This window comes from Saccopteryx leptura, chromosome 8, assembly GCF_036850995.1.
Source record: "Saccopteryx leptura isolate mSacLep1 chromosome 8, mSacLep1_pri_phased_curated, whole genome shotgun sequence".
Lineage (NCBI taxonomy): Eukaryota > Metazoa > Chordata > Mammalia > Chiroptera > Emballonuridae > Saccopteryx > Saccopteryx leptura.
Window position 1 is genome coordinate 35,682,965 of NC_089510.1, and position 27,080 is coordinate 35,710,044.

General features: G+C 39.9%; 1 pseudogene; it reads left to right on the forward strand.

The window, feature by feature from the left end:
* LOC136379499 (histamine N-methyltransferase pseudogene) lies at positions 1-26,320 on the forward strand (annotated as a pseudogene).
* Positions 26,321-27,080: the final 760 nt, after the last annotated feature.

Sequence of the window (27,080 nt, forward strand, 5' to 3'; positions counted from 1 at the left end):
ATGAGGAAAAACTGCTTGTGGCAACCCAGTCAACGCAAGCTAACGCTCGCACCAAATCCAGACAAAGAAAAACAAGGGGGCCAGCTATCCGCCCCCATCTTCTGGTCGGTGCGTGCAGATAGTGTGCGAAAGATTCCTCCTAGAGTTCCGGGAGTGGGTGCCTGTGTTACCGAACAGAGGGGCAGAGTCAGAGGCCTTTCCGTGGGCTGTAATCAGAGTCTCGGGGTCGCCCCTGCGCCCTGAAAAGCAGCGCGTGGGGAGTGAGCGGGAGCAAAATTCCCTATGCTCGTACTTTTCCGTGCGGGCGGGGTGCCTCACCCGGAGTGAGAGGTGGCCAACCTGATATCCTGGTTGGCGAGCGCGAAGAGTGGGCGAGAGATTCCCCCAGGAGTGGGCGCCTGTGTAACCGGACAGAGGGGCAGAGTCAGAGGCCTTTGCATGGGCTCTGACTGGAGTCTCAGCCGCCCCTGCGCCCTGAAGAGCAGCGCGTGCAAAAGCGAGATTCCCTATGCTTGAACTTCTCCAGGTGGGCGGGGTGCTTCACCCAGCCATACAAGCTAACAGACCCGTGAAGGATTAGCTTATCCACAGTCTGCTCACCTCCCAACTGACCTATGTAACCCTAACTGACAAGATCTCTCTCAGCCAAAACAGGTTACAAAGTGCCAAAAGCCCGGGCAAAGGGGTCCCACAGAGTGCTGAGGCATTCGGGACGTGCCTAGAGGCGCATAGAAAGGCACCCTGAAAACAATTGGCTCCCAGCCCCGCCTGATTATGGTAGCGGCTCTGACTGATTGAGCCTTATCCAGAGCCCTGCACTGAGTGGGAATAGAGTGGGGATTTGCCAGCTCTTTGAGCCTCTTATTCTCCAGGCAGAGGCAGCAGCAACCCCATAGCTGGATCATCAGGCTGCTAATTCAGGAAGGAAAGACTAGGAGAGAGGCTCCGGGAATACGGACTCTTTCATTGGCGGAGCCCGCAAATGCTAATGAGCCTCGACTGCCAACGATACTGAAGCCCAATATATGACATCGCCATAGAGACTTATCAACTGCAAACCTCTACCTGAGCGTGCCAAAGGGGCAGAACCCGGGGTACAGAGTCACTGACCAGGAAGAGGAGAGAAAAGAAAGTGCAAGAAGATAACCTCTCAAAATTAAGAATAATCCACAGACTTTATAACCTATCCCATTTTATTATATTTGTTCATTTGTTTCTCTTATCTTCTTTTCTTGATTATTTTCTTCCTTTTTCAATTTGGTCTTTAATTCTCCGCTGGTCTTACTCTCTCCTCTCCTTGAACTACACTACCCATAAGTGTTACATCTCTCATTATCTTTCCTTTCCTCTTCCTTTCTCTCTATGAGGGTTGCACTCCAAATCCCTTAACTCTCTCTCTCTCTCCTTTTGTTCTTTTTCTTTTTTCTTCATCTTGTGTTTTCTTCTTTCTGTTTTTCTCCCTCTATATTTGTTTTTTCTTTTCTCCTTTACTTTTCCTCTCATTCAATCCTCAATCATGAACAAATTATTTTATTTGGGACTCAAATTTTTCTTTGTGGTGCTTTGGGGTTTTTTTACTTTGCTTTTTAACTCACTAGCAGTGCTCCCAACCCTGGATCTCCATTTTATCTAGTTTTTGCTCCACTAAATACAATAGTAATTTTTTAACTTTTTTCCCATTTTTCCTGTTTCCCTCTTATTCCTCTCATTATATCTCTTAGTTAACCATCACCTAAAAGCAAATCATTTTATTCTTGACCCAAATTTTTTCCTTTTTTGCATTTTGTGGGTCCATACCCCCCTTTTTTCCTCTTTATCACTTCTCCCCAACTTAGGCCCTCCATTATAGGTAGTTTTTGTTCTATTTAGCACGATATAATTCACAGTTTACCACAAGATTTTCTCAAGAAGGAGAGGAGAGGAGTGAAAAAAAATTAAATAAATAAATAATATATATTTTTTATTTTTTTATTTTTTTAACTTTTTGTTCTTTATTAATTCTCATTAGTACTATCAACAAAGCCACCCTCAGATGCCATTAAGGAAAAGGAAATCAAATATCATGGATACAAAAGACAGAGAGGTAGCACAGATAGATGAGGAAAAATCTATGGAGAAAAAATTTAATATATTGGAAACCTTGGAGCTAAATGACAGAGAATTTAAAATTGAAATCCTAAAAATACTCAGAGATATACAAGAAAACACAGAAAGGCAATTTAGGGAGCTCAGAAAACAACTCAACAAACACAAAGAATATATTACCAAGGAAATTGAATCTATAAAAACAAATCAAACAGAGATGAAAAACTCAATTCATAAGCTGAAAAACGAGGTAACAAGCTTAACTAATAGAACAGGCCAGATAGAAGGTAGGATTAGTGAAATAGAAGACAAGCAACTTGAGGCACAATAGAGAGAAGAAGAAAGAGACTCAAAAATTTAAAAAAATGAGAAATCCCTAAAGGAATTGTCTGAAGCCATCAGAAAGAATAACATAAGAATAATAGGTATATCAGAGGGAGAAGAGAGAGAAAATGGAGTGGAGAACATATTCAAACAAATAATAGATGAGAACTTCCCAAGCCTGTGGAAAGAACTAAAGCCTCAAATTCAAGAAGCAAATAAAACTCCAAGTTTTCTTAACCCCAACAAACCTACTCCAAGGCACATCATAATGAAATTGGCACAAACCAAGGACAAAGAAAAAATTCTCAAGGCAGCCAGGGAAAAGAAGAATGTAACATATAAAGGAAGGCCCATTAGATTATCATCAGATTTCTCATCAGAAACTCTACAAGCTAGAAGAGAGTGGACCCCAATATTTAAAGTCCTGAAAGAGAGGAACTTTCACCCACGAATACTATACCCATCAAAGCTATCCTTCAAATACGAAGGAGAAATAAAACATTCACTGATACAGAAAAGATGAGTGAATTTATCATCAGAAAACTCCCGCTCCAGGAATTACTAAAGAAGGTTTTCCAACCAGATACAAAGGATAAAACAAAACAAAACCACAAGTAAAATCTCCACCAAGAAAACAGTAAAACCAAATTTAAACTGTGACAACAAAAACAAACAAAAAAATGGGGGGGAGGACAGAAATTAACAGTAGCAAAGTACAATGGAGTACAGAAGTACTCACAAGATAGTGCATTACAATGAATAGGGTAGGTACCCTTTTCATTACTTAATGGTAACCATCCTTGAAAAAACCACCACAGAAGCACATGATTTAAAAAAGATAGCAACAGAGGAAAGAAGTATGAAATACAACCAAACAAAAACAAAGGATAGAAAAACAAAAGAGAAGAATCAAACAAGACATAAAACTGACAGAAAGAAATCTATAAAATGACAATAGGGATTCCACAAGTGTCAATAATTACACTAAATGTAAATGGATTAAACTTCACCAATAAAAAGGCACAGAGTAGCAGAATGGATTAAAAAAGAAAATCCAACTGTATGCTGCCTACAAGAAACTCACCTAAGCAACAAGGATAAAAACAAATTCAAAGTGAAAGTCTGGAAAACAATACTCCAAGCAAATAACATCCAAAAAAAAGCAGGCGTAGCAATACTCATATCTGATAATGCCAACTACAAGACAGCAAAAGTACTCAGAGACAAAAATGGTCATTTCATAATGGTTAAGGGGATGCTGAATCAAGAAGACATAACAATTCTTAATATATATGCACCAAACCAAGAAGCACCAAAATATATGACAGCTACTTATTGACTTTAAAACAAAAACTGACAAAAATATAATACTTGGAGACCTCAATACACCGCTGACGGCTCTAGATCAGTCATCCAAACAGAGAAGATATATTGGCCTTAAACAAAACACTAAAGCACCTGGATATGATAGACATCTACAGGACATTTCATCCCAAAGTGACAGTGTATACATTTTTCTCCAAATGGTGCTGGGAAAACTGGAAAACTACATGCAAAAGAATGAAACTTGACTACAGTTTGTTCCCTTGTACTAAAATTAATTGAAAATGGATCAAAGACCTAAATATAAGACCTGAAACAATAAAGTACATAGAAGAAGACATAGGTTCTAAACTCATGGACCTTGGTTTTAAAGAGCATTTTATGAATTTGACTCCAAAGGCAAGGGAAGTGAAGGCAAAAATAAATGAATGGGACTACATCAGACTAAGAAGTTTTTACTCAGCAAGAGAAATTGACAACAAAATAAACAGACAGCCAACTAAATGGGAAATGATATTTTCAAACAACAGCTCAGATAAGGGCCTAATATCCAAAATATACAAAGAACTCATAAAACTCAACAACAAACAAACAAACAATCCAATAAAAAAATGGGAAGAGGACATGAACAGACACTTCTCCCAGGAAGAAATACAAATGGCCAAGAGATATATAAAAAGATGCTCATCTTCTTTAGTTATTAGAGAAATGCAAATCAAAACTGCAATGAGATACCACCTCACACCTGTTAGATTAGCTATTACTAACAAGACAGGTAATAGCAAATGTTGGAGAGGCTGTGGAGAAAAAGGAATCCTCATTCACTGTTGGTGGGAATGTAAAGTAATACAACCATTATGGAAGAAAGTATGGTGGTTCCTCAAAAAACTGAAAATAGAACTACCTTATGACCCAGCAATCCCTCTACTGGGTATATACCCCTGAAACTCAGAAACATTGATATGTAAAGACACATGCAGCCCCATGTTCATTGCAGCATTGTTCACAGTGGCCAAGACATGGAAACAACCAACAAGCCCTTCAATAGAAGACTGGATAAAGAAGATGTGGCACACATACACTGTGGAATACTACTCAGCCATAAGAAATGATGACATCGGATCATTTACAACAAAATGGTGGGATCTTGATAACATTATACGGAGTGAAATAAGTAAATCAGAAAAAACCAAGAACTGCATTATTCCATACGTAGGTGGGACATAAAAATGAGACTAAGAGACATTGACAAGAGTGTGGTGGTTGGGGGGGGGAGAGGGGAAGGGGAGAGGGAGAGGCACAAAGAAAACTAGATAGAAGGTGACGGAGGACAATCTGACTTTGGGTGATGGGTATGCAACATAATTGATCGACAAGATAACCTGGACATGTTTCCTTTGAACATATGTACCCTGATTTATTGATGTCACCCTAGTAAAATTAATTTAAAAAACCCAAAAAAACCCTGAGGTCGCTGGCTTGAGCAGGGGCTCATCCATCTTGAGCATGGGATCAGAGACATGACCCTATGGTCGCTGGCTTGAGCCCAAAGGTTGCTGTTTTGAAGCCCAAAGTCACAGGGTTGCTGACTCAAGCAAGGTGTCACTGGCTTGTCTGGAGTTCCCCCATCAAGGCACGTATGAGAAAGGAATCCATGAACAACTAAGGTGCCACAACGAAGAATTGATGCTTCTCATCTCTCTCCCTTTCTTTCTGTCTGTCCCTGCCCCATGTTTCTCTCTCTGATTTTACCTAAAATAAATAAATAGATAGATAGATAGAGAAATAAGTAAATAAATAAATAAATAAAAAGTTAATATCAGGGATCACAGTTCATAAGTTGTATATAATTTACCTACTTTGAATGAAACAGAAAGCTATCTTGTGTAATGTGATAGTAGCAATTTGATTTTGAGACTGACATCAAGATAAGCATAATAACCATATACTGCATTTAAATTTGATGGTTATAAAAATTAGCTTGTGACATTAATTGTGCTAGTCATTTAATTTCAGTACATGTTCAGTTGCTGTAACTGAGATCTAAATATGGGTGATTAAAACAAGGTAAATGTTTAGCTTCTTCTTGCATAAAAAATTTAAGCATAAAGATTCTAGTGCTAGGCAAGACAGTTCCACAGCACCAGGGACCCAAGTTCCTTATAACATCTCATTCTTTAGAATTTTACCCTTCTTGGTATAGTCCAAAATGTATTATGACCACATGTAAAGCCAGTAGCCAGGGCCACCATCACAGCTGCCTGGCTCATGCAGGTTCGCATTGGATTCAGACAGTTGGTAACAAAATGGCAGAATTGGAGGATGGTGGGCCATTCTGTTTATTGGTATCTCATCAAGACAGACAAACCACAGAGAAGACAAGGGAAAAGCAGAAAACCAGCTTTTCCCATGAAGGGCAAGGAATCAGGGAGGCCCCTGCAATGGTGATAGCAGGAACCGAGAGAGCAAGCTCTCAGTCTGCCCCACTTAATAGTGTAGAAAGCAAAAACCTTTAATCCAATATATAAAATAAGAAAGTCTCTAATACAAAGTCACTTATCTGAGCCATGATGGGATTGTACCACCCCACATCAAAAAGGGTGGGAAAGGTTTATTCCTAAAACCAAGCCCCAGGATCTACAAGGATCCTACCTGCCCATAGCCCATCCCCAACACACATTAATATAACTACGCCCATTCCAAGCGTAAGGGCAACTAATATCATCACCTGGGAGATGGGCTTCCATGTGGGCAGTGCCATCTTTAACAAAGTGAGCATAATACATTTTATCTGCCCAACACCACGTCACTATTCTGGTGAATGAGAAAGCGAAAAGCAGAATGTAAGAGTCATACATACCCTATAAGATACGACTAGGCAGTTATACACATCATTTCTTCCCCTAACCTCCTTGGAGATCATATAGTTGCAGAGATTCCTATAACTAGAAGTACAAGGACAGACTGACTCCGTGCTACCACAGAAAGCTTTCATTAAAGCCTCAGTGACCCAATACTTGTTAAGGTAGCTCCTATGAACCTGTGTCCTGGTATAGGATCTTAGCTGGTCCTCAACAAAAACTTTAGAGCAGTGTATTCTTCAGACCCTCATGCTAGACCTGGCAGGGCTGGAGTACCCACTGAGAATGTAGTTCTGAGGAGACAAGCTCTTCTGTGCGGAAACAGGTCAGTGGCTGACCCATTGTAATGTAAAATGTGCATTCAAAATTCAGGTGCTGTGAATGAAAGGGTATCTACTGCCAAACTCCACAGGAATAGCTCCCACTAGAGAAAACAAAACAAAACAACAACAAAAAAACCTCTTTTGTAACTATTTCTTCCATTCCTTGCAGGAAATTCAGCTTCATTACAATCTGATGGAACCACTGTCACATTTGCTGTCCTTTCGTGACAAAAACATCATTACGCAGTATATGATCGTATTCAGCATGTCATCTGCAGTGTTGGACTGAAAATACTCTGCTGCACCTGAACAAAAGATCCTCTCCAAACCTTCAGAGAAGTCACTCCTATCAAAGGCATTGTAGCTCCAACAGACTTAATCTTTCACAAGGATATAAAAACAGCCCCCAAACTGTCAAATGTGTCTCTTAAAAGCCAACACAACTTGTCTTTACCATTGAACGTTAAAATAATACAAAAGTCAAGGAAAAAATAACTTCTTCTACCTCTGTCCAGATGGAATTCTTTGATTGCCTCACTACCAGGGCACAATGATGCAGCTGAATGCACCACAGGCTAACTGGCTGACATCCCTGAGGGGGCAGCTGATACTCAAGCCAAATCACCTTTCAGCAGGGAGATAAGGAAGGAGCAGTTTTTCTTTGTGCAGCCAATGAACCCAGAGCCACTGTATTCACTCAAGGAAAGACACTGGTTGGCAAATATATCAGAAAACTCAAATAAGTGACTTACTTGGGTTTATAAGACAGTAAAAACCAAGATGATCTGTCATGTGTTGCTTTTTTTCAGAGATTTTCTTTCCTTTATTAAATGACTTTTCTAACAGCCCATGTGTGGTTCTAGTATCTTGCCACGAGCTTTCCAATGCTAGGGAAACAATCATTCCCAGGATCAAAGTCAGTTATACCCCAAATCTCCTCTGGAAATGGAGAAAAGAAAGTCTTCATGTCCAGGTTTCCAAGAAAGCCAGTTAGTCTAGAATATTAGAAGTCTGTATATAAAATAAACAATATTCTAGTGTCAGAAAGCCAATAGATAAACAGAAATACATAAAACATTTCTCTTGCCCTGGCCGGTTGGCTCAGTGGTAGAACATCGGCCTGGCGTACAGGAGTCCCGGGTTCGATTCCTGGCCAGGGCATACAGGAGAAGCACCCATCTGCTTCTCTCCCTCTCCTTTCTCTCTATCTCTCTCTTCCCTTCCCATAGACAAGGCTCCACTGGAGCAAAGTTGTCCCGGGCACTGAGGATGGCTCTATGGCCTCTGCCTCAGGTACTAGAATGGCTCTGGTTGTAACAGAGCAATGCCCCAGATGGGCAGAGCATCACCTCCTGGTGGGCATGCCAGGTGAATCCTGGTTGGGCGCATGCGGGAGTCTGTCTGACTGCCTCCCTGTTTCCAGATTCAGAAAAATAAATAAATAAATAGATAAATAAATATAAATAAATAAATAAATAAATAAATGATGTTCTTCCAACTAGCAAAAAAAAAACCATTTCTGCATTTAGGTACTAACAACTATAATCTATCTGAAACAATGCTAATGATTTGATACTACACTTTGATTTTAATAACTTTCATTTTCACCTGCTGGATGAGAAACATGATTGAAATAAATTATTAAAATATATATTGCTTACATAAGTCAAATGTTCTATGAGACTCAGGCATGAACTTCCATGTGTTAATTTGGTCATCTGTTTAAAAGGTAAAAAACAGTTATGATGACAGAGCACAAATAGGTAAGTGTTCACACCAACAACACCAACAACACCCTTCAACAAATTGGACAGAGCAGAATTCTGTGGATATGTTTAATAACTGAAGTACTGAATATACAAAGTTCAATCTAGCAGTCTGATCTACTTCCCTCAGTGGGTATCGAGTCATTGGAGTGAAAATTTTGAAGTGTTCCTCAGTCTACCTTTTTCTACTTTTAAGTCAGGCCGTGTGCTCTCCGGGTTGAAAAAAGACAAAGTGTAAGTGCACAGGAAACATTTCAGGGCCTAAAATTATTCAGCCTTAAGATAGTCACTTTGTTATGAATACCCTTGTAAAGTAGAGGATAGTTGCCCCTCATTTTCAGATAAATCTTCAAAAACTACTTTTGGTATCCAAACTACAAAAGTGGTTGTATTAGTGAAAAGCCCATTTTCTTTAGAGAAATAAAACCAGGATTTTCATCATAGTTTCACCATTTTCTCACTTTTGGTGGGAGGGTTCCATGATTCAATGAATATCAGATATATAACTGAATTGTCATGCTGCAAGCAATAAACAAATATTTGTTTATCTCCCAATTTATGCATGAGGTTTAGTACAAAAGACTCTAAGGTATGCTGGGTAAAAGCATGTATTCTGGTACCAGACTACTTAGGTTTGAATCCCAACTCTTTTTACTATTTTCCCATCTGTCAATTGAAATAATAATTGTATAGACCACATAGGGCTGTTTTGAAGATAAAATGAATTTATTGATTTGTTCTGGGGAGATGAAGCCTGGGCGATCAGCCAAGGAGAAAGGAGGCCCAGAAGCTGCATGCAGTACCAGCTCTTCAGTGGACGGTGCCTCTAGCCCAAGCCACTGAGCCGTAGAGGGAAAATAAGACTGGAGCTTCTAGGCTAATCATGGGCCAACGATGGAGGGCAGAGCTTAGTCCCAGAGCAAAAGAACACAAGCCTGTGACCACAGTAGGGGTCAGTGAGAAGATAGACAGAATCTTTCAAAATTCTTTGACCCTGACAGTCCCTTAGGTTAGAGAGCTGCTTAGGTCTGGTGCCTCAGCAGTGGGGCCCGTGGAGACCACCACCACTCATACAAGCTGGGTCCTTTGGCAACCATTCAAACCTGTTGTGATGACAAACAATGAGAAAATAAACTCTGCAGGCTCTCATATAAGAAGATAGACATCTGTTTCCTCTCCCTCTACCCACTCCAATAAAATGGCTATAAGTACTGGAAAGAACTTGACAAATAACATACTAGCTTCACCCTGAATCTCATATCTAGTCCGTATGACAAACATTCAAACAAAGAGATATTGCACAATTAACTTGAGGACTTCTGTTGGGCAGATAAAATATATTATGCTCACTTTGTTAAAGATGGCACTGCCCATGTGGAAGCCATTGCCCGGGTGATGTTAATGTGTGTTGGGGGCGGGTTGTGGGCAGGCAGGATCCTTGTAGCCTGGGGCTTGGTTTTAGGACTAAGCCTTTCCCACCCTTTTTCATGTGGGATGGTACAATCCCATCATACCTCAGATAAGTGACTTTGTATTAGAGACTTCCCTATTGTGTATATTGGATTAAAGGTTTTGATTACTACACTATAAAATGGGGACAGAACGGGAGCTTGCTCTCTTGGTTCCTGAGATTAATATTAGAGGAGAGAGCAGAGAGGAGAGCAGAGAAAGGCCATGTGGATGAGGCCAGGAGAAGCAGCCAAGATGGCAGAGTATTGAGTGAGAAGCCAGTTTGTGCAGAGTTTGTGAAGGGAGAAGGAAGGAGATGAGGAACAGAGGTGAATAAATCTGGTGGGCTAGAAACTTTTGATTCTAGGAAACTCGAATAAGTCAATAGCTTTGTGAGCACTGAGTGTGAGTGGGTTTTGGGGCCCAATATGTGTTTTTACTTGCCCACCGGGTGCAAGCTAGGATTAAAGATGATTGCCCACCAGTTTTTGGCTCCGTTGTTTCTTTACCGACTGTCCGAATCCAATGCGAACCTGCATGGGCCGGGCTGCTGTGATAGTAGCCCTGGCCACTGGCTTTACAACATCATAATGAGACATTGTTTATATTGGGCCCTAACAATGATTATCAATTCCCAAGGGAAAGGAATCTAGAAGTAATATGTGATGCATATATCATCGGGAAATTTTCAGAGGCATGAAGGTACAAAATATGTTCTAAAAAGAGCATTTAGTTAGAATTTATGGTGCCAGGAAAGGAATGGATGAGGAAGAAGTAGGGAGGAGACGAGAAAGCAGAGCTCCAAGATAGAAAGCTGGAAGGAGTTTCACATTAGATATTGAGAGATCTTTCTTTTAAGAGACAAAGAGTAGGACATTTATTTTGTAAGAAATTAGGACCCAGCCTGACCAGGTGGTGGCACAGTGGATAGAGCGTTGGACAGGGATGCGGAAGGATCCAGGTTCGAGACCCCGAGGTTGCTAGCTTGAGCAAAAAAGCTCACCGGCTTAGACCCAAAGTCTCTGGCTCCAGCAAGGGGTTACCCAGTCTGCTGAAGGCCCACAGTCAAGGCACATATGAGAAAGCAATCAATGAACAACTAAGAAGTCTCAACGCGCAACGAGAAACTAATGATTGATGCTTCTCGTCTCTCTCCATTCCTGTCTGTATATCCCTGTCTATCTCTGCCTCTGTAAAAAAAAAAAAAAAAAAAAAAAAAGAAATTAGGACCCAGTAAGAGTTTGAACACAGGTAAATGTAACATGGTCAGATTAATATTTTGATCCATATCATCAATGGTAATATAAAAAGTGCACTAGAAGAGAGAAATTATAGCACGGAAAGGAGGTTGAGTGACACAGATCAGCAGAACCATGTCCACAATAACTATTACTACAGCTTCCAAAAAATTCAAGACAATAAAAAAGGGGACATTTGAGTCCCAAGCATCATAAATTCTCTCCCTTATTTTTTAAATAAATTATACAAATAATCTGTGGGGGATAATTTTAAGAATACCTGTGTAAAGCCAGTGGCCAGGGCCACCATCACAGCTGCCTGGCCCATGCAGGTTCGCATTGGATTCAGACAGTCAGTAAAGAAACAGTGGAGCCAAAAACTGATGGGCCATCTTCTTTAATCCTAGCTTGCACCCGGCGGGCAAGTAAAAACACACACTGGGCTCCAAAACCCACTCACATTCAGTGCTCACAAACCTACTGACTTATTCGAGTTTCCTAGAATCAAAGGTTTCTAGCTCACCAGACTTATTCACCTGTGTTCCCCATCTCCTTCCTTCTCCCTGCACAAACTCTGCACTAACTGGCCTTTCCTCAACACTCCGCCATCTTGGCTGCTTCTTCTGGCCTCCTCCACGTGGCCTCCTTCTGCTCTCTGCTCTGCTCTCTCCTCTAATGATAATCTCAGGAACTAAGAGAGCAAGCTCTCGTTCTGCCCCTATTTTATAGTGTAGAAATCCAAACCTTTAATCTAATATACAAAATAGGGAAGTCTCTAATACAAAGTCACTTATCTGGGGCATGATGGGATTGTACCGCCCCACATCAAAAAGGGTGGGAAAGGCTTAATCCCAAAACCAAGTCCCAGGCTACAAGGATCCTGCCTGCCCACAGCCCGCCCCCAACACACATTAATATCACCTGGGTAATGGCCTCCACGTGGGCAGCACCATCTTTAACAAAGTGAGCATAATATATTTTATCTGCCCAACAACCTGACACAAGAACTTTGAAGAAAGGAGATAAACACCCATTGCAAGACCGCAAGGAATCATTCATTTAACCAGAACACCAGTAATCTCCCTAGGCATTAGTACACTATCACAAACCATTAATTTCATGGCTTTCTACTCTGTTAAAACCTCTGAGTGATTTATGTTGGTCAAATAAGTTTTTAAATATGATATATATGGGCCCTGGCCTGTTGGCTCAGTGGTGGAGCGTCAGCCTGGCGTGCGGGGGACCCAGGTTCGATTCCCGGCCAGGGCACATAGGAGAGGCGCCCATTTGCTTCTCCACCCCCCCTCCTTCCTCTCTGTCTCTCTCTTCCCCTCCCGCAGCCAAGGCTCCATTGGAGCAAGGATGGTCCGGGCGCTGGGGATGGCTCCTTGGCCTCTGCCCCAGGTGCTGGAGTGGCTCTGGTCGCAACAGAGTGACGCCCCGGAGGGGCAGAGCATCGCCCCCTGGTGGGCAGAGTGTCGCCCCTGGTGGGCGTGCCGGGTGGATCTCGGTCGGGCGCATGCGGGAGTCTGTCTGACTGTCTCTCCCCATTTCCAGTTTCAGAAGGATACAAAAAAAAAAAAAATATATATATATATATATGTGTTTGCTCACTTATAGTTTGTACGGGGTGTGGGGGACAGGCTGTAAGTATGCCAGGTCATTATAGCCTAAGACTTAGTTTTAAAACTAAGCTTTTCCCCACACCCTTGATTGCATAATGTGGGGTGCTGCACTCTCATGAGGAATCCCATTATGCCTCAGATAAGTGACTTTGTATCAGAGACTTCCTTATTTGTATATTGGATTAAAGGTTTTGATTTCTATACTATAAAATGGGGGCAGACCCGGAGCTTGCTCTCTCTTGGTTCCTGAGATTAACATTAGAGGGGAGAGCAGAGAAAGGCCATGTGGAGAAGAGAGGCAAGATGGCAGACTGCTGAAGGAGATGCCAGTTTGTGCAGTTTGTGTAGAGAGAAGGAGGTGGGAAACAGGTGAATAAGTCTGGTGAGCTAGAAACCTTTGTTTCTAGGAAACTCAAATAAGTCAGTGGCTTTGGGAGCCCTGAATGGAAAGGGAAGTGTTTTTCCCTGTGTGTATTTCTTGCCTGCCGGGTGAAATCCTTGCAAGCTATGATTAAATTTGATGGCCCACCAGTTTTGGCTCCATTGTATCATTACCGTCTGTCCGAATTTAATGAGAACCTGCACTGTCCAGGCGACTGTGATGGTGGCTGTGGCTACTGGCTTTACAATTTGCTTCATACATACATAATGTATATACAAACATGAATGGAACCAGCCACATGAATATCCCAACAATATCTAATGCTGATATAAGTAGTGTCAATTGCTAGTGGTTCAACTTCACATTGACCTCACTTTAGCTCTCTATTACACCTCTTCTTCTTTTTTAATTGAGATAAGAGAAAATACAGAAAATGAGCCATGACTTTTGACAATTCATATTTGAACCAAGGCCTGCTAAGTTCAAAATGGAGAATGCCACAGCTGTGTGCATAAAGCATGTGCCAAGAAATTGCTGCATGACAGCATATACTCTTGCTTCTGGCCTCACAATCTCTGACCAGGGTATTTATTTCAGCAGTTGTCAGCTAAACCATGAGAGAAGGAGGGTGTTTCTCACTATAGAGGAGAAGATCCCTAAAAGGAAAGGATTAAGTGTTCATACTCAATAAATGGAAGGTCTTCTAAGGAGGAAATCTGAATATCCTACTGGTGGGAAATCTACATGGGAAACGGAACAGTAACAATTCTCACAGTGTAGGTAGATTAGACAGCATATAGCCATATACATATTTGGAAATTATCTTACCTCTTTTGCAGAAGAGAGTTCTCAAGCCTATCTCTGGTGCCTAGGACTAGAAGATAATGCTTCTTATGCATCATGTCAATGTGTGACTTGATGCTGGCCATATCAAGCACCCATATGTCTGCTTCGGCCACAGTAGAAGTGGCAGCAACAAATACCAAGAAAGTGTTTAAGGCAGCACCATCTCTCATATCAGCCTCAGCTGCGACAGGAGCAGGGCCAAAGGCATTTGTAGAAACAGTTAAATAGCGATAATAGCTACTGCCTGGCAAGGATGCAGCTAGCAGATGGAAAAACTTCACCTAAGGCTCAATATGTAAAGAAATTCCACAGTGATAACTGCAGTTAACAGCACTAAAGGACAGGGGATAATTTAGAAAACAAAAACTTGGGAGAGTTAGAGAACAAATAAGTAACCCTTTCATCTCCCCCATTCAACTTCTAAACCAATAGAGAAAGTTAGACAGGTGGAGATAAAATTATCACATCTACTACTGATAAAGCTGATATGCAGAATGTGGTTCAAGATCAGCAGTTAAATGAGCTTGTTTAGACTTCATCCTGAATGAGACATTGGTACAACAGGACAAATGGAAACAAGGGGAAGGCTTGTTGGAGAGGAGAGCAGAATTTTAGGTCTTGTGGGGACACTGGCTCTTAAAAGTAAGAAGAGTAGAAATGAACACATTAGAAATGGAATTTTCTTAATATAAAATTACCTAGCATATTATGCATGGGTAAGTGTGAACAGAGAGAGGAGAGAGGCTCTCCCCTAACTCACCATGGGTTGTCCTCTAAGAGAGTGAAGTGGTAATTTTCTCCCCTTTATAAAAAATACAGACCCAGGAAATTATTACATTAGCCATAATAATACACAAATATTATTTATCAATGGTACGTTATCCACCAGCATTGTACTTTATATACATTATCTAAATTATCCTCCTTCCTGACAGTCAAGTCCGATTCCAATTCCAAGAATATTAGTTATGAATAAAAATTTTAAGTGTATAAATTCAGGAGTAAATAGAGTAATAGAATCTAGTGGTTTTGGGAAATCCTCACTGTTCTCCTCAAAGTGGCTCCAATATACAGTTGATTGCTAACCAGAATTTCAAAACAAGTTTCATTTTCTTGTTTTCTTTCATAAATGTACGTACTCCTAAGATAGATAACATCCTAAGCTTAAATAAAAAAATCTAACCAACATTTTCCCAGATACTTCTGTGTGCCGAACCAATATAATAAAGGCTGTAACAGAAGAAACTATACAGAGCTGTGGCAGCACAGAGATTAATTGAGTCACCAGTAAAAATTCTCAGAAGACTTTCTATAAGGGCGACTTTTTAACTAGATCTGAAATGAGTACAGTTTTTGATCAAGGGAAAAAGGCAGCAAGCACGAACCCACAGAGTGTAAAGGCTTCTATAGTGAAAGAAAAAACAAAATCTATGCATAAAATAATCTCTATTTATTTATACCTTCTTTCAGATCATAGAGAAAAAAAGTAACTATTGTCCAAACTCATAGAACATTTATACATTTCTTCCTAATTAGAGCTAAAGACATATATGTGTATTAATAAACCAATGTGCTAAATAATGAACTATTCTTACTGAGAAAATATATACCAGCAGAGACATAGGTTGAAGTAAAGCTACTAAATATAATTTTTTTTTTTTGTATTTTTCTGAAGCTGGAAACGGGGAGAGACAGTCAGACAGACTCCCGCATGCGCCTGACCAGGATCCACCCGCACGCCCACCAGGGGCGACGCTCTGCCCACCAGGGGGTGATGCTCTGCCCCTCTGGGGCGTCGCTCTGCCGCGACCAGAGCCACTCTAGTGCCTGGGGCAGAGGCCAAGGAGCCATCCGCAGCGCCCAGGCCATCTTTGCTCCAATGGAGCCTTGGCTGCGGGAGGGGAAGAGAGAGACAGAGAGGAAGGAGGGGGGGGTGGAGAAGCAAATGGGCGCCTCTCCTGTGTGCCCTGGCTGGGAATCGAACCCGGGTCCCCCGAACGCCAGGCCAACATTCTACCGCTGAGCCAACCGGCCAGGGCCTAAATATAATTTAATAGACATCCAAATAGAAAATTTCTAAACCACAGCTTCATTATTTTTACCTAAATGTATTGGCTGTGTATTTAATTAATATTATTGAATGTCTACCAGTTGCTACATGCTTTACCAGGCAGTGGAGATTCACTGGAGAATAAGCCAAGTTACCTGATTCCACAGAGTTTATAGTTCTAAAGAAGAAGATGGAAAATAAACAAACAAGTGATATAATTTCAATTACTTGCAAAAATCAATACTTTTCTCAAGAAGAAAGTAGCAAAGCCCTATTAAAAAATAAGGAAATTTTGATTTAGGGTAATGGGACTGGCTGAAACTACTAGAGAATGAGGAGTCAGGATCACAGAGACACTAAAACCCCAGAGAGGTGAACAGACATTCTGTTGGCCAATCTTTTCTTCCAGGGCAATTCTTGGAAGCAAAATACTGACAATTAAGTTATGATTACACACCCATGTGTGTGTGCAGGTGTGAACTGGAATTCTTTGTATCGACCTCTGGGTGCAGGGTCTGGGGAATTGGAATTAGGAAATTAAGCTCTAATGTGTTGCCTGCTGCTACTGCTATAAAGAACCTGTCCTTTGTCTCTGATCCAGGAGTCTCATGATTTGTGCTAAAGGGACAGAGAAGCCAACAGAACTTTAGATAATCTCAAGGGACAAAAGACACAAAAAATTTGGGCTCCCAATGCATTCAACCATCTATGAGTCATCTCATAGTCATCTCATATTGTTGGGAGACAATTTACCATGGGCTTCTTTCTTTATTCTATAGTAGTGTTCAAGAATGTTTTTTAAGTGAATAGCCATGAAAGAAAGAATGTGTCTTTCTCTGGAGCAAAGTGCAACTTGTTTAAAAGAAAGAGATCTATTCTTTATAGAGATAAAGATATATCTATAGTGGTCTCTAAGTCTATTCAGGTTATTTATTTTTCTTGATAATCTCTGAGTTTGTATCATTTGAGAAATTTGTTCATAGGTCCTGGCCCATTGGCTCAGCAGTAGAGTGTCGGCCCGGCTTGTGGAGGTCCCAGGTTTGATTCCTAGTCAGGGCACATAGGAGAAGCGCCACCTGCTTCTCCAACCTTCTCCTCGTCTTTCTCTCTAACTCTCCTCCTCCCCCAGCCAACGCTCCACTGGAGCAAAGTTGGCCTGGGCATTGAGGACAGCTCTGTGGCCTCCACCTCAGGTGCTAGTATGGCTCCGATTGGGGCAGAGCAATGTCTTAGCTGGGCTGAGCATCACCCCCTGGTGGGTGTGCCAGGTGGATCCCGGCCCATGCGGGAGTCTGTCTGACTTCCCGCTTCTAACTTCAGAAAAAAAGAAAAAAGAAAAAGAAATTTGTTCATTTTATGTAAATTGTTGAATTCATGAGCACTGAATTCTTTACAGTATGGTAGTCTATGCTTATCTGAGAGAAGAAGACAAAGTTATCTTTCAATGAATTTTATCAAATTAATTGGAAGTATTGAAATTAAATTAGCTGGTACTCATAAGCTAATAGCAGTTTATGTATTAAGTGGTAAATAAGTAACTCATACTTGGCTTAAATAGTAGCTCATTTAGATTTGAGTCATAAAGATTAGGTATATTTAGTTTGAATAAATAACCTTAGAAAAAAAATATTTTGAAAATAGAAGATTTGGGGAAAGGTTGTTAAACATAGGTCAGTTTCCTACCAGATAAAAAGACTTGTTTATAATTAATCTGATGGTGATCAAAAGGCTTTTAATTAGATTTCCATCACAAAATGGGCAAGGAGAGGCTTGGGGTCTGAAACACAGAAGAGTTCAGCCATCTGCTGCCACCCCGCTCTTGCCAACATGTGATTTGCAAGTTAAATCATGCCAGCTGATGACATATGGCACTACTTTCTTCTTTAAATATCTTACTCAAAATGAGTTTGCTGCTCTGCCACTTGGCTAAATTCTGAATTCTCTCAAATTTGGAGGACGGACTTTGAGAAGTCATAGCAGTTTCCAAAAATTCCCTTAGTAAACAAACCCAAGTAAGGAACATAGATCTAAGTGGCTGGATCATGTGTTACATTGTTCTGTGAAGTGATTATAAGTTTGAAAAACTGGGCCCCTGAGAGGTCAACATTTGAAATTTATAAAATTAAAATTTTCTTCACAGTTTAAGGGTAATGAGGTAGAAGGGACAATAGTTACCTCCCTAGGTTTTGATTCATATCTGAGGAAAGAAGACAGGTGGTCTAAGAGAAAGAAGTAAAAGTCTATTTGAAACCATTGTTTCATCTCAAGCATAATGTGCCTAGCACCTGGCAAAAGGGTTGAGACTTATGCTGCAGTTATCAAAACTTTAAACTCTCAACACACTGCAAAACAATGTATTCTTAGTCCTAGTGGTCCAACGCTAAAACATTCTGTTTCGCCCAGGGTTTTAGGTTTTTCACAGCTCTACAGTTTTGTCTTCAGATATATTGACTCAGTCTGTCATGAATTAAGGCCACAACATTTTTCCAGACTCTAATTTAATCACCCAGCTTTCACAAAAATCTCCAAGAACAGTTTTTGTATGACCTAATTCAGGGGTTGGGAACCTATGGCTCGCTAGCCAGATGTGGCTCTTTTGATGGCTGCAACTGGCTTACAGACAACTCTGTAATAAAAAAAAATAATAACGTTAAAAATATAAAACATTCTTATATATTACAATCCATTCATTTCCTACCACTCATGTTCATGGTTGTGGGTGGCTGGAGCCAATCATAGCTGTCCTCTGGGACAACACCAAATTTTTATTGGATAACACATAACGTACATGGGTCATGTATGGCTCTCACGGAATTACATTTTAAAATATGTGGTGTTTATAGATCTCTCAGCCAAAAAGTTTCCCTACGTGTGTAAATAACTATAATTACATATGCATAAGAATATTTTGACAAGATACTGGATATATATCATTAAGATAACAATGGATAGAAATTGATTTTATGATAAAGCAGGTGAATATTCACTTCCTGAATGAAGGCCAAAAACATGGACATATGAATTCTTGACAAGAAAATGTGACTGTCCTCAGCCAATCACACCACAAATTTCTCTACCTGTAATCCACATGCTCACCTGTAAAGACATGGACTTGAGTATATTAGAATGGAATGATGAAGCTTGTTGGTCATATTTTTGTCCCTACTCTTTTTATCACCTGTCCATCTATAAATTTATAATCGTGACTACCTAACTCATACCTACAAATAGCAATTTTCTTTAGATAAGACTCGATCTCCTGACATACTTGCAACATTTTCTCAATTTTTTGCTGTGGACTACTGCATCATTCCAAATTTAAATGTTAGCCTCCTTTTTCTTTTTACTATATTCATCTGAAATAAAGCAAAGACTTTATAACTTTCCTAAACATTCTATTCCTGTTTGTCACTGTGATCATTAGAAAATTTAAAAGTTCTTCAATTTCTGTTTTAAACACCATTTGAAAACAGTTCCTCCTGAACACAAAGCAGTTCTGGAAGTGCAGTGAATTGAATGGTCCATATCAAGAAGAGACTCAGGCTGGACCAGGATAGTGTCCATCTTGACATACTTAAGGAAGGCCAATTAGAATCCTCTTCAGGGATTGATAAGGCTGCTGAAAAAAAAAAAAAAAAAAAAAAGATGCTTTCAGTGAGATCATAATCTTTAAGGACCAGCTAAGTCTGCAGCTTCCAGGAGCCATTTGACACTACATGGAGACAGTCTTGAGAATCAAGCCAGAAGAGGCAAACATAGCATGATTTAGAGTTGTACCCTGTAAAGCCAGTGGGCGCGGCCACCATCACAGCCACCTGGCCCATGCAGGTTCGCATTGGATTCGGACAGTCGATAAAGAAACAACGGAGCCAAAAACTGATGGGCCATCATCTTTAATCCTAGCTTGCACCCGGCGGGCAAGTAAAAACACACACTGGGCTCCAAAACCCACTCACATTTAGTGCTCACAAAGCTACTGACTTAGCTGAGTTTCCTAGAATCAAAGGTTTCCAGCTCACCAGACTTGATTCACCTCTGTTCCCCATCTCCTTCCTTCTCCCTGCACAAACTCTGCACAAACTGGCTTCTCACTTAGCACTCCATCATCTTGGCTGCTTTTCCTAGCCTCCTCCACGTGGCCTTACTCTGCTCTCCTCTCTGCTCTCTCCTCTAATGATAATCTCAGGAACCAAGAGTGCAAGCTCCCGTTCTGCCCCCATTTTATAGTGTAGAAATCCAAACTTTAATCCAATATACAAAATAGGGAAGTCTCTAATACAAAGTCACTTATCAGAAACATGATGGGATTGCACCACCCCACATGAAAAAGGGTGGGAAAGGCTTAGTCCTAAAACCAAGCCCCAGGCTACAAGGATTCTGCCTGCCTACAGCCCGCCCCCAACACACATTAATATCACCTGGGCGGCAGCTTCCATGTGGCAGCGCCATCTTTAACAAAGTGAGCATAATATATTTTATCTGCTCAACATATCCTCTAAGAGAGTTGCCACCAGCCACTTGTGCCTTTTTACACTGGACTTCATAAAAATTAAATTGAATCCTTTATTTTTTCAATTGCTAATAACCACACTTCATATGCTCAATAGTCATACAGGCTATTGTATTGAACAGTTCATTTCTTTTATCATGAAACATGATGTAGAGACTCCTAGTTTCATCCTTTAAATCTTTGCAGCCAGCCTTACCTAGAGCTGGATCCACCTTAAATTCAATTGTAGTTTAAGCTAAAATAATAAAATCTTGTTGAAGTTACATTCTGACCTTTGAAAAATTTATGAGCAGAAACTAACCCTCAGGCTTATTTCACAGAAGCAGAGTCAGAAAACAGACAACAACCTTCTCACATTTTCCCAATTTCTTCCTGTGACCTTTCCTGACCAGACTCAGCTTTACCCTTTCCTTAGAAAACAACCCTCCTTTTCCCTTAGAAGGAGATCTGGGAGTAGGGGTTTGGTAGATGTTACCACAAAGCCAGTCTCTACATTTAAAAATAAACAAAGCTGGGCATTAGTTAGAACTAATAGCAGAGGGAAGAGATGAGCTCCATTCCGATTTGCACAAAGGTGTCTGGGCATTTTAAGAGGAGAATAGGGTGTTTGGAAAAGGAGAAAGCAGGGACTCAAAATGACAAAGGACAGGTCGGTGTAGAGATGAGACCAGGGAACTGTCTGCTAGCTGGGGGATTACTGAAGCTATCCTTTCACAGAAACTGGGAGACAGAGGCTGGCCTTCTTGATGATTACATCTCAAAGGAATGGCTTTCAGGTCCTTGAGATAGATAGTCCTGACATGTAGGAGCTAATCTACATCTCAAAGAATCAGAGAAGAGATTCATAATTATAAACGTTTTTCAGTAAAGTTCTAAGAAAGTGAGATCTGATGTTGGCTAGAACCAACAGTATTTTCTTCTGACAGCCCTAAGCTTTTCTAGACCGAGACGTCTGAGGCACTTGGTTGTCCCAGGGACACCAGGACTGAGGTTGCTGGAAGCCATGTTAAAATCTGGCCAAGCTTCTTAGTGCAGGGATTTGAAAGGATTGTTTGTGCCGGGAGTGTTTTGCAGTTTTCACTACTCAGATTTTTCCAGAATGCATCGCTAAATATAAATTATGTAATTTAATCCATAAAGCAACCCTCTGATGTAGATATCGTTATTCCCATTTTACTGTTGAGGGAACCAAAGCTCAAAGGGCTTAAATTACTTGTCCAGGTCACATACTAATAAGTTATAAAGAATAGTAGAACCCAGATTTCTCTGAGAAAAGATTGTATTTTTCCTCACATCACCCATAACTTTGTTTCCCTACAGATCTCCCTAATTTTTCATGCATGTTTCTGTAACTAGTTTTCACAAAACTGTTCTTGCCTTTAAATGACAAAGCCCATAAGATGTGAATAGGAAAAAAAAAAAAGAAAGAAAAAAGAAACCTCACAAAATGTCAGAGACTTGTGATTAACAGGCAGCAGGTGTACAAACTGAAAGTGTGCGACTCACATTCACTGTCATCTCGGCAAATGGCTTGGTCCCAAAGTTGCTGAAGGGGGAAATTTGATTATCTTTGCTTCCCCAAAAGACTGATAAATTGAATTCAGGCTGCTATTGTTCCAGATACAGCCTGAATCTTCCATAGGATTTTAATCAGTAGCAGCATTATGTAGCATATGGGAGCTATTTGGCTGAAAGGAGACTCCAACTGCCACTGGTACATCCTCCCAACATGAAAAGAAAATAATAATACGGAATAATGGGACTTTCTTATCTATAAAGCAGCTTCCCTCTGAGAAACTGCAAGGTTTACTGTCCTTTCTCTTCACAACATCCTGTTAGGTGGGTCAGGGAACTACTTGGCTGTATTCCTAGATGCTTACTGGCTGATACCCTCAACATTTTCATCTCTTTTATAGCTTTCTTTCTATTACCATCTTTAAATCCTGTCTCTTCTCACCTTTCTATTTCTTCTGTTCTCTTTATTTTCACCCATACCTCCCCATTTATACCATTCTATTCTTCACTCATCTTTCTCACTACTAATTCTCTCCCTCTGCTGGTCTATTTCATAAAATGCCTAGATGGAAACTCAGGGTTCATACAGCCATTAAGTCTATCTCTCAATTATGCCACCCTATTACACCGCACCAATGGTCCAATGTAGCAGTCCTTTTACTGATTCACTCCCAGAGTGACCAAAAGTTTGGTGATATGTGTTTCAGGATTCGAAGATGAGTAACATGCGGCTCTCTCCTTCGAGCATGAAAAACAAATATAAACAGCTAATGAGAACTCAATGTGATAGGTGTCACCATCTTACTGAGCCCATTGAAGTCTAGGAAAAACAAAGAAGGCTAGCAGTGTGGTGTCTGTGGTGGCTGGTTCTTAGAGCTTTCAGGTCTGGTTCCAGAGTCAGGCTCAGAAATCAAACATAAGGCTTCTTTTTATTCCTCTTTTCTCTCTTTTGATGCTTCTTGACATGCCTCAGCCACCACATACTCAGAAAGGTTGTAAAAGGCCATTGCAAGAGATTGCTTAGCAATCTTACCTATACATGAGAATAGCTTTGACCAAGCTCACCTGAGCTGACAAGTCAACTTTTTATTTTAAGTAACCTATGAGTGAAATCTAAAGTTCTTGGTATACATTTTTTCCAATTGCAGGAAATGTAAAGAATGAACCACTGGTTCTATTAGAAAGCAGAGCAGGATTTCTTTCTTTTTTTTTTTTTTTTTTTTGTATTTTTCCAAAGTTAGAAGCGGGGAGGCAGTCAGACAGACTCCCGCATGTGCCCGACCGGGATCCACCCAGCATGCCCACCAGGGGGCGATGCTCTGTCCCTCTGGGGCATTGCTGAGCAGGATTTTAATATAAAGTTTCAGGACTCAAGCTTCACATCCCTGTATTGTGTCCAAAATGTGAAATCCAAACTGAGCAAGCAAATGTCAGTATTATGCTTCCAGGTAACAGATAGACTTTATCAGATGAGAGAGAGAAGGCTGGTTGAAGAGAAATGGTCATGAATGACATATTCCATTAGCTTTGGACCACGTCAGAAAAGTGTTTTCCTTCCCCTGACCCTAAACCTAATTAACTAACTCCAAAAACTCAAGTGCCAGAAGTTATAAGAGATGCTTCTTTCTCATGATATTGCCATCAAAGTACTCAAGCCACTAAAGTAAATGCCTTTAAGTAATGGGTACCTGCAAAAAAAAAAAAAAAAATCTATATTGATTCTGTACGTGGACAGAAATTCAGTAAAAGGAAACCCTTCCTTAAGAATCAATAATAAAAAAAGCAAAACAAAATAAAACAAAATCCCTCTTTCATTACCATCAAACTTTAAGAACAATCAAGCAAAAGAACAATTCTAGGTATCTCAGATGAGGCTTGAAAAACAGATTCTAATCACCTGGGATTCTGAGAAGAGTGATAGTGTTGAACTTTTATACTGAGAGTAAAAATTAGGTAGTAAATGGGTTCAAAGTAAGATTGTAATATAATCCATTACATTTTTAAATTAAAATAAAAAAATTCAAGATATAACCTTTTCTCTTTCCTGGAACAAAATGATGCTAGATAAACATTTATTGCATAATGAATGAGTAAACAGATAGAAATCATCTTTCAAATTCTGAATTTTTTTCTCTTTCCAGGCTAGCAATATGCATTATGACACTCTCCCAGTCAGGCACACAATCACGAGGGTAAACAACTGATACTACAGTGTACTGTGTTGTCAGTGTTTTACAAATATTGTGTTTTGTGTTTACACACCCCGTCATGTGTACAAAGTGCCCTTCTCTTTCTCCCCCTCTAGTGAGAAAAGAAAGGCAATTACTCTTTAGGTGAAACTTGCAATTACTCTTGAGATGAAACTCAAGAAAATTGCCCAACTGTAAGCTAATGTAACTATTCTGAGCATGTTTAATGTAGGCTAGTCTAAGCTCTGACATTCTGTAGGTATGGTATATTAATTGCATTTTCACTTATGATATTTATTATCAATTTATGATGGGTTTATCTGTACATAAACACATTGTAAATGGAGGAGCATCTATATTCAAAAATCTATAAGCAAGGAAACAATAAAAAAAAGCTATATACAGGAAGTTCCAAATTCATATATTAATCTTCCAACAAGTATGTTAATCTTGATTTGCACAGACAACACTGTTATTGCAAAACTGATACATATTAGGCAAACTGGCTAACTGCCCCACAAGTGCCCCCAAAGCCTCACTGTCCTCACACAATAGAATTTTCTTTTTTGCTAACATAAGAGTCCAATGGCAGGAATGGGATTTGCAGACAAAGAACTCTGCACCATGAAGTTATTCAGAGGCGCTAATCTTTTTACTCTATTGGTTATTTCATCTCCACTGCATCCTTTACATTCAGCCAACAAATGGTGGAGGAAAGAAAGCCAGTGGCAGTGGTACAGGAGATTCTGTGGCCCAGGCATGAAGATGAGGACATCACCTTTGCCCACACTGGCCAAATGTAGTATTTGATTTTAAGGTAGAAGAGCTGCAGAGTTTTATTTTGATAAATAAATAACAGGTACTGCCACTTTGTAAACAAAGTAAGGCCCAAAATGAAAGTGGGGAATTATATTGGCCATGCTGAGTAAAAGAAATTAGCAAGGAGATCATCTAGAGACAGGGAGACCTGTTAAAAAGCAATCGCAGATAAAACCAAGTATGCATCTTCCATGAGGAACATGTTTTCCGATCACAGCTGATATGTTGAATCTTTTCTGAGGTTTCTCAACAATTTCATGCAACATCAGTACATGCAGGAATTCATGGACAAGAAGCTGCCAGTCATAATAGCAAAGATTGGAGAAAAATAATAAGAAATGAAGATTCTAAGCATTGGCAGAAATACAGGTGAAAAATTTATCTTCAAATTCTCTCCAAAGTACAAGCTCAATATCCAAGGGTTCATATGAGCAATGTAGTTGTTGAACTAAGTGCTGAACAAATTGCCAAATACAAAGAGCCTGTACCTATGTTATCAAAGTTCAAGAAAATAAAGGAGACATTATCTGAATATCAAAATAGGGTGATGGGGAAAAATAACTTTTAGAAGTGAGACTTAATTCATATGATTCAGATGCTGTATTATATAAAAGATATCCCAATTACCTTGAAAGAGTTCCATAGTACATTAACTACCAAAGCTAAGATTTTTTATTAGTCTTCTGTTAGAAACCAGTGGCTGGGGCAAGTTCTGGAAAAGTACAGATCTCTCTTACCCTGGGATGACCTCTGCCTGGACATCATATCAACTGATCTCACCTTGATGCTAAACAAGTAAGGGATTAAGGATGAGTGTTATGACCTTCTGTCTACCATGGTCATGTCTGATTGTTTTATTGATGGCAATGAAATAGAAACCTACAACTTTAATACAACAGCTTCACATGATCTCAAGACAGAAATTGTGAAAAACCTTCAAGAGCCTGAATTCAGTGTAAAAAAGATGAAAAGGTTGTTTGTAATAATAATCTGTTTCATAATAGTTGAGGCATGAATACCAATCATGAAAGTATATATATTCAAAAATTTTATCTTAAACAATGTTGGTCATTTATTTCTGTATTAAAATTTCAAATACATCCCATAACATGAGTATTGCCTCTTGTATATATAAAATCTAGAAAATTCCAAGAGATTCTTGGACTTACATGCACAATCATATATGATATTGCTGATTTTATCCCATCCCTTCTCCAGGTAAAGAGACAACATGAAGGCTAAATACCACATAAGCTGAAAAGTGATACAAAGTTTCATTGGCTTATTGACAATAAAATTATTTTCATTCGTTGATCATACTAAATTTCCTAGAACACCATTAAAGTATGTACTATGGATTCTTTGTTTTATTTTTTCATTCATTTTTAGAGAGAAGAGAGAGGGAAGGGGGAGGAGCAGGAAGCATCAATCCCCATATGTGCCTTCACCAGAGTTTTGAACTGGTGACCTCAGCGTTCCAGGTTGACGCTTGGTCCACTGAGCCACCACAGGTCAGGCACTGGATTCTTTAAATGTTAGTAAAGTATATGCTTATTGATACTTTGAACACTAAGAAAGTTGTATGTTGATTGATTTTTCCCTCTTTTGTGGAGAAGCTTATGTCTTGTTTATCCCTCCTATTGCAGTTTGTGTCTTACACTTATTGATTACTAAAAGTAAGCACTTATAAGATATTACAAAATTTAAAAACAAAAGCTACTGCAGTAGTATGGGCAAAAAACAGCGAGGCCCAGAATAATATAGTAGAAAAAAAA